This window comes from Xiphophorus hellerii, chromosome 14 (genome assembly GCF_003331165.1).
Source record: "Xiphophorus hellerii strain 12219 chromosome 14, Xiphophorus_hellerii-4.1, whole genome shotgun sequence".
NCBI classification, from domain to species: domain Eukaryota; kingdom Metazoa; phylum Chordata; class Actinopteri; order Cyprinodontiformes; family Poeciliidae; genus Xiphophorus; species Xiphophorus hellerii.
The window spans coordinates 9580069-9587250 of NC_045685.1; the positions used below are offsets into that span (position 1 = coordinate 9580069).

Consider the following 7182-nt stretch of genomic DNA (forward strand, 5'->3'; position numbering starts at 1 on the left):
ACGACACTAACTGTGTCTTTTATTTTTCAGCTGTGGGGCCACTTGTGTTCAGTCAAAGTCACATTGTGAAGCGTGTTTCATTCTGTATCGTACTGTAGGGCAGTGGTCCCCAACCACCGGGCCGCGGACCGGTAGCGGTCCGCAGACCAATTGGTACCGGGCCGCGCAAGAAATAATGAACTACTTCCGGATCTTTTATTTTGAAAATCTTAAACCGGATTTTACCGGTTACGTCTTGCGTGTCAAAATTGAGCCAACTTGCAGCAGAATGAGTGACAAAACAACATCAGAGTACAGTGAACCCTCGCTATTTCGCGGTTCACCTTTCGCAGTATCGCTGCATCGTGCATTGTGTTCTGCATTCTGATTGGCTAAACAGTCTCTCCGCTTCTTCTGTACCTGTGTGCCAACAACGTTGCGGTTTAATATGTACACGTACGTAAAACAGTTTGCTAAATTTAACATAATCGATGGTGGAATGTCGGTTTATAAGAATCTTTTTGCCCAGAAGAAAAAAGAGCGACAACAACAACCGATAACTATGTTATTTTCTCGAAAAAACACACCTGCACCGCAGGCTTTAGAAGAAAAGAAAAAAAAACGCTACAGAGCGGAGTCAGGCTGCAGCGGCTCAGTCAGAAGAGCAGTGAAATACACGAGTCACTATTTGTGCTACTGTACTTTGTTTTGTTTTTTTTCATAATCATTTTTTATTTTCTCCCGTTCTAATCCAATAACTCAGGTCGCGGTGGGGCGGCGCTGCTCTCTGCAATTCGGGCACGGGAATCCGCTTTCAGTTCATATTAAAATTATTATTTTACAGTACAGTAGTTATTTGTAAAAAAAAAAAAATTGTTTATACAGTACTTTTTATTTGTTAAACAAATGTTTGGGCCTGTAAAAAGGTTTTGTTCTTTGGTTTCAATGTATTATGGAGTATTTCATTGTATAATAATTGTAAAAAAATAAAGTTTCCTACTTCGTGGATTTCGCCTATCACGGGTTCTTTTCGGGACGTAACCGCCGCGAAAAACGAGGGGGTTAGCCCCCCCCCGCAGCAAAATTGTGAAGGGCTGAACGGTCCGCGCGACTAAAAAGGTTGGGGACCGCTGCTATAGGTGACAACAACCAACCAAGGCTATACTGGCTCTGTAAAAAGCAAGAAGGGTTACACTGGTGCCGTGACTTCGTGATTCCTGTTCGGCTTGATGCTGGTCGCCCGAGTTGCTGTTTCATGCCTTCAATCTGCCTCTTCACTTCAAGATGTGTCAACATACCTAGGTTACAAGGTTAAAGGACTGAGGGGAGAATATTTATTGCCAACAAGTGACTGATTTTTATTTGAGTGTGTTTTATTTTCGTTATTCCATTTTGAAATGGCAGAGAGATTCCAGCCAAATGTTGAAAATGTGAACAGTCAACCCTCCTTTGGGAGAGGTAGAGGTGTAATGGGTCTGACTTTTCAGTCAGGAGTAGTTGGGTCGGACTTTTGTGCCTCACCCATGTTACCTGCAAGTAATAGGCCTCAGGGATTAGCTTTCTATCCAGCTGAGAGACCTATGGAGCAGATGTCGTTGGGGGGCCCGAGCCACTCTATATTTAATGCTGGCCATGACTTACACCTATTAAGACATGATTTATCAGTTTGGTTCACAGATTGGAGAGTCCATTGCAAATAAATTGTTGTCTTCTGGTGTTGCTGGGGGAAAAGAAACCCAAAATGCCACGTTTGAAACAAGATGGTGCACATATTGAAGACACTTCTGTCTTTGATAGTCAAAAATTCAATATCAATGTAAAATCAGAAACAATACCTTCAATGTTTAGAGGTGAGAATACTGACAGATATACTGTTGCTGAGTGGGTTGAAATGACGAGAGGTTACCTTAGAAGGCAGAACTATAATAGTTCCATACAAACAGAGGAGATTATGGGGAGGCTAAAGGTAATGCTACATGCTCCCCAGATGTAATTTATAACAAGTTGATTCAATACTTCAGTCACACATCCTCCTGCCTGTCGCTGCAAGACTTCTACTCCACACTGCCATTTCAAAAAGAGGACACCGTTGACTAATGGATTCACCTCAACAAAGCTGCAGATATGGCTAAAGTAGGTTTAAAGCCTCCGGGGAAACAAACTGACAATATGTTTGAAAAACACTGCCCTGATGCAGAACTGGCTTCAGTATTGAAGTACAAGCAAATACATGAATGGACCTCAAAAGACATTCAGGAGAGGTTAGATGGGCATCAGAGAGAGCGTGTGTCCAGGATCAAAACTCCACCAGGATTCTGAGGAATGCTGGTGGAGGAAGGTGCGAGTGAAGCAGCTCTTCACTACTTTTTTTTAGGGTCATATTTTTCTAGATCAACAATTAACGAAATACTGTAAGATCATTTAACATCTACGAATATAATTTGTGAAGTTTTCTCGTGGTTGGGCTGGAAAAATATGACCCTATAAGTGGGAGCTGCGCCAGTTGGTGTTCGTGGCTGATCACTCAGTCACGACACTAACTGTGTCTTTTATTTATCAGACAGAGTTAGATAAATAAAAAGCTCTTTTATTTATCAGAGCTGATAAATAAAAGCCCCAGAGCTTTTATTTATCAGCTCTGGGGCCACTTGCGTGCAGTCAAAGTCACATTGTGAAGATTGTTTCATTCTGTATCGCACTATAGGTGACAAACAACCAAGCAAGGAAGGCTACACGGGTGCAGTGACAAACGAGAAGGGTTACACTAAACCAGAGTCCAAGACAGAAACTGGAGCCACATTATACTTTAATTTAAAAACAGCATGTTATCATTGTCAGAAAAAGAAAGTACTGTTACAGAAAAAGATGATATCCAGTCATGAATTCACAACTAAACAACAGAAATCTTATTAGAACTGCTAAATGTGGCAGCAAATTTTCCTGATTGAAGAAAAAATGATCAGTAACAATCTAATCAATCAGGTGTTTATCTGACCTTCATGCTGAGCTGTAATTATCTGGTCTCACATTAACGTAAACAGAACCTTCTTCTGGATCAGGAGGTCTCTCTGGTAAAAGTGAAACATGGATACATAGAAAACATACATTAGTGTTTCTCCTCATATTTTTAAATAGTTTAATATCACTCTCTGAGTATTTGACAGCTGAGGATTGATCTGATTCACATGTAATCAGTCACCTTTAATAACTTGGTTGTTTTAGTACAAATACGTTACCATTTCCAGTGGCTCCACGGTTATGGATTGTCTCATACACAGGCGTGGTGCCTACAGTAAATATAAAAAATGTCAAAGAAAAGCTTATACATTTCTATATACTTATGTGCATTTCTATATAAACAATATTCTGTTTTTTCTCACTGGGATGTTGCATACCTCAGATGTTTTGCATCTTCAGCTAATAAACATATGAACACAAATGTAAAAGTATAACACTTTTGATTATTGCAGATATAACATTAATACACCTTTAGCATTGTAAAGCTACAAAAATCCAATCATCAACATATAACAACAAAAATCGAATGTTATGAGTCGAACTCTTGCAGAATAAACCAACAGAGTTATCCACAGCTTTTATTAACCTGAGAACAAACTGGAGCTTCTGTTGCTGCTGGACTCCAGTTTCCTGTTAATAGAGAAAGTATTTTTTTTTTTTTTTACAAATCAACCTAATACTTCTGCTGGTATAGTATGTCAGAAAATGTGTACTAGAAACATGTGCTGCTTAAAACTTTAGTTAATTCTGTGTTACTGACACCAGATCTAGAAGAATCTGTCATGGTTTGATTTAGCTTGCGGACCCACATGCAGAAACCACACGCTGGATGGAAAAGGTAAGTGATTTATTTATAACAGGACAAATTTATATTCAGTTCTCCGGACTTCGGCAGGAGAGCGAGGGTCGCCCGACCAGGTGGCCTGAAACGAGAGCTGAATTATAATGGGCTCGGAGTGAGAGAGTGTGGAGGAGGAATCAGGAACTTTCTTACATTAGGCGTGGATCTTTCAGAGCGTGGGGGAGAGGTGCCAGGGTCCGGTGCGAGGGAGTGCTACGGTGCCTAGGGCGGGTGCGAGGCGGAATCGCGGGTGGTTGGAGCGAGATGGGGTCGGTGGAAACGGCGGAGCAGGCAGGCAGGTATTCTCGGCAAGTTCTTGAAAAAAGAGAAGACAAAAAATTCTTTAAACAAACGAACAGGACACAGAGAGCTAGTCGCTACGAGTTGCACAACAAAGTTCTAGAAACAAGAGGTGAGGCCAGAGTGACTACCGGTATGCGTTAACCATCTAGCGAAGACTGAAGGGTTCTGCCGCTCCTATATTCCAGCACGCTGATGAGGCAGATCAGCTTCACCTGCGCTGGCTCCACAGACTCCTCACGAAGATCCTTGCTGAAAGAAGATGCAACACTCGCACTCACACTCTCATGCACACGCTCTCACACCGGAACTCTGACACTACCCCCCCTTCAAAGACCGCCACCCGGCGGTCGGGAAGACGACGAGCCACGAGATGCCTCGAAGTCCCTAATAAGTTCGGGATCCAAAATAAAGGAACGGGGAACCCATAACCGCTCCTCAGGACCATAACCCCGCCAGTCCACCAGATACTGAACCCCTCGCCCACGTCGGCGAACATCCAGGATAGCCGAAACGTCGTATGCCGGATGACCATCTATATCCCGGGCGGGCGGCGGGGGCTCGGAAGGAGGGCAAAGGGAACTAGAACGGACTGGCTTGATGAGGGAAACATGGAAAACAGGGTGGATCCGCAACCCCACAGGAAGCCGGAGACGAACTGCGGAGGGGCTGTGAACAGAAGTGATCTCAAAAGGACCAATGAAGCGGGGAGACAATTTGCGGTTAGAAGACTTAAGGTTGATATCTCGAGTGGAGAGCCAAACCTTCTGCCCCGATGAGTACAATGGTGCTGGCCGTCTCTTTCGGTCCGCCCATCTCCGATTACCCTCTGCCGTCCGGTTGAGGGCGGTTATGGTCTGCGTCCAGATGTGCCTGCAGCGGCGGAGGTGATGCTGGACCGAGGTGACAGATGCCTGCTGGTCGTCTGACGGGAACAGGGGAGGCTGGTAACCGAGAGATGATTCAAATGGAGACAGACCTGTGGCAGCAGAGGTGTGAGAGTTGTGGGCATACTCCACCCATGGCAGGTGTATACTCCAGGAGGAGGGGTGCGAGGAACAGAGACATCGGAGGGTCGCCTCCAACTCCTGGTTCAGTCGCTCAGTTTGGCCGTTGGTTTGGGGGTGGAACCCCGAGCTGAGAGTCACCTTAGCTCCTAGAGCGCCTCCGAACTCTTTCCATACTTTGGACACAAACTGAGGACCTCTGTCCGATAGGATCTCTGAGGGTATGCCGTGCAGACGAAAGACATGTTTAGTGAGGAGATGGGCTGTCTGCATAGCAGTGGGCAGTTTGCGTAGTGGAACCAAATGACAGGCCTTAGAGAAACGGTCTATGATAGACAATATAGTAGTGAAGCCCCTCGAAGGCGGTAACCCAGTAACAAAATCCAGTGCAATGTGAGACCATGGGCGTTTGGGAACAGGGAGAGGTTGTAGTAGGCCACTGGGGTGCTGATTACCAGTCTTATTGCGAGCACAATTCGGACAGGCTAGCACATAGTCCTTGACATCTTTGTACAAGGATGGCCACCAAAAGTGCCGCCTGATCAAGGAAATAGTCCTATTCACTCCAGGATGGCATGAGAACTTTGCAGTGTGGGCCCAATGGATGAGGCGAGCCCTGACGGTCGATGGAACGTACAGCCGGTTAGGCGGTCTAGTGGCTGGACCGGGTTCCGACTGTTGCGCCGCCAGTACTTCTTCCCTGATCCCCCAGGAAAGGGCGCCAACAACACAGGTAGGTGGAACGATGGTTGCGGGTGGAGTCTCTTGTTCCAAGGAAAACTGTCGGGATAGTGCGTCAGGCTTAGTGTTCTTGGATCCCGGTCTGTAAGAGATGGTAAAATTAAACCGGGAGAAGAAAAGGGACCAGCGAGACTGTCTGGGGTTAAGTCTCCTGGCCTGTTGGAGGTAGGCCAGGTTCTTATGATCAGTCCATACAACAATCGGGTGCTCGGCCCCCTCCAACCAGTGACGCCATTCCTCAAAAGCCAGTTTGATGGCTAAAAACTCTCTATCACCGACGTCGTAGTTGCGTTCGGCAGGGGAAAAACGGCGAGAGAAGAAGGCACATGGATGCAACTTATCATCACTGGATGAAATCTGTGACAGGACAGCCCCTGCCCCAGTGTCAGATGCGTCCACCTCAACTACAAACTGTTTCAACGGATCAGGCTGCATGAGGATGGGCGCTGCAGCAAACTTTCTCTTAAGCTCAAGAAAACTTTGCTCTGCTGCCGGCGGCCAACAAAAACTAGCCTTGGAGGAGGTAAGGCTGGTCAAGGGAAGAACTGTCTGGCTATAGTTCCTAATAAAACGTCGATAGAAATTAGCAAAGCCCAGAAAGCGTTGTAGCTCCTTTCGTGAAGTGGGCGTGGGCCAATCTAAGACTGCTTGGACCTTGGCCAGATCCGTCTTCACCTGCCCGCTCCCCAACACAAAACCCAAAAAGGCGACAGATGAGACGTGAAACTCACATTTCTCTGCCTTGACGAACAGTTGGTTCTCCAACAGTCGTTCCAAAACTAGGCGTACATGTCTCTTGTGTTCGGCAAGGGTTCTTGAAAAAATAAGGATGTCGTCTAAATAAACGAAAACAAACTGATTTAAATAATCCCGGAGAACATCATTGACTAGAGACTGAAATACTGCAGGAGCATTCGTAAGACCAAATGGCATCACCAAATATTCAAAGTGACCGAGTGGTGTCCTGAAAGCTGTCTTCCACTCGTCCCCCTCTCGCATTCTGACCAGATGATATGCGTTGCGGAGGTCCAGCTTAGTAAATACGGTGGCTCCCTGAACGAGTTCAAATGCTGAAGCGAGTAATGGTAGGGGATATTTGTTCTTCACGGTAATCTGGTTTAGGGCCCGATAGTCAATGCATGGTCGAAGTGTCCCATCTTTCTTACCTACAAAGAAGAACCCCGCTCCTACAGGTGAGGTGGATGACCGGATTAATCCAGCAGCCAGGGACTCGCTGATGTATTTCTCCATGCTCTCTCGTTCCGGTTTAGATATATTGTACAATCGGCTGGTGGG

The 7182-nt window shown here is 45.7% G+C and overlaps 1 protein-coding gene across 1 annotated transcript in view; it reads right to left on the reverse strand.

Moving 5' to 3' along the window:
- Nucleotides 1-7182, reverse strand: part of LOC116732479 (B-cell receptor CD22-like) — a 152629-nt gene that overhangs the window by 62799 nt on the left and 82648 nt on the right. The gene's annotated exons all lie outside the window — the stretch shown is intronic.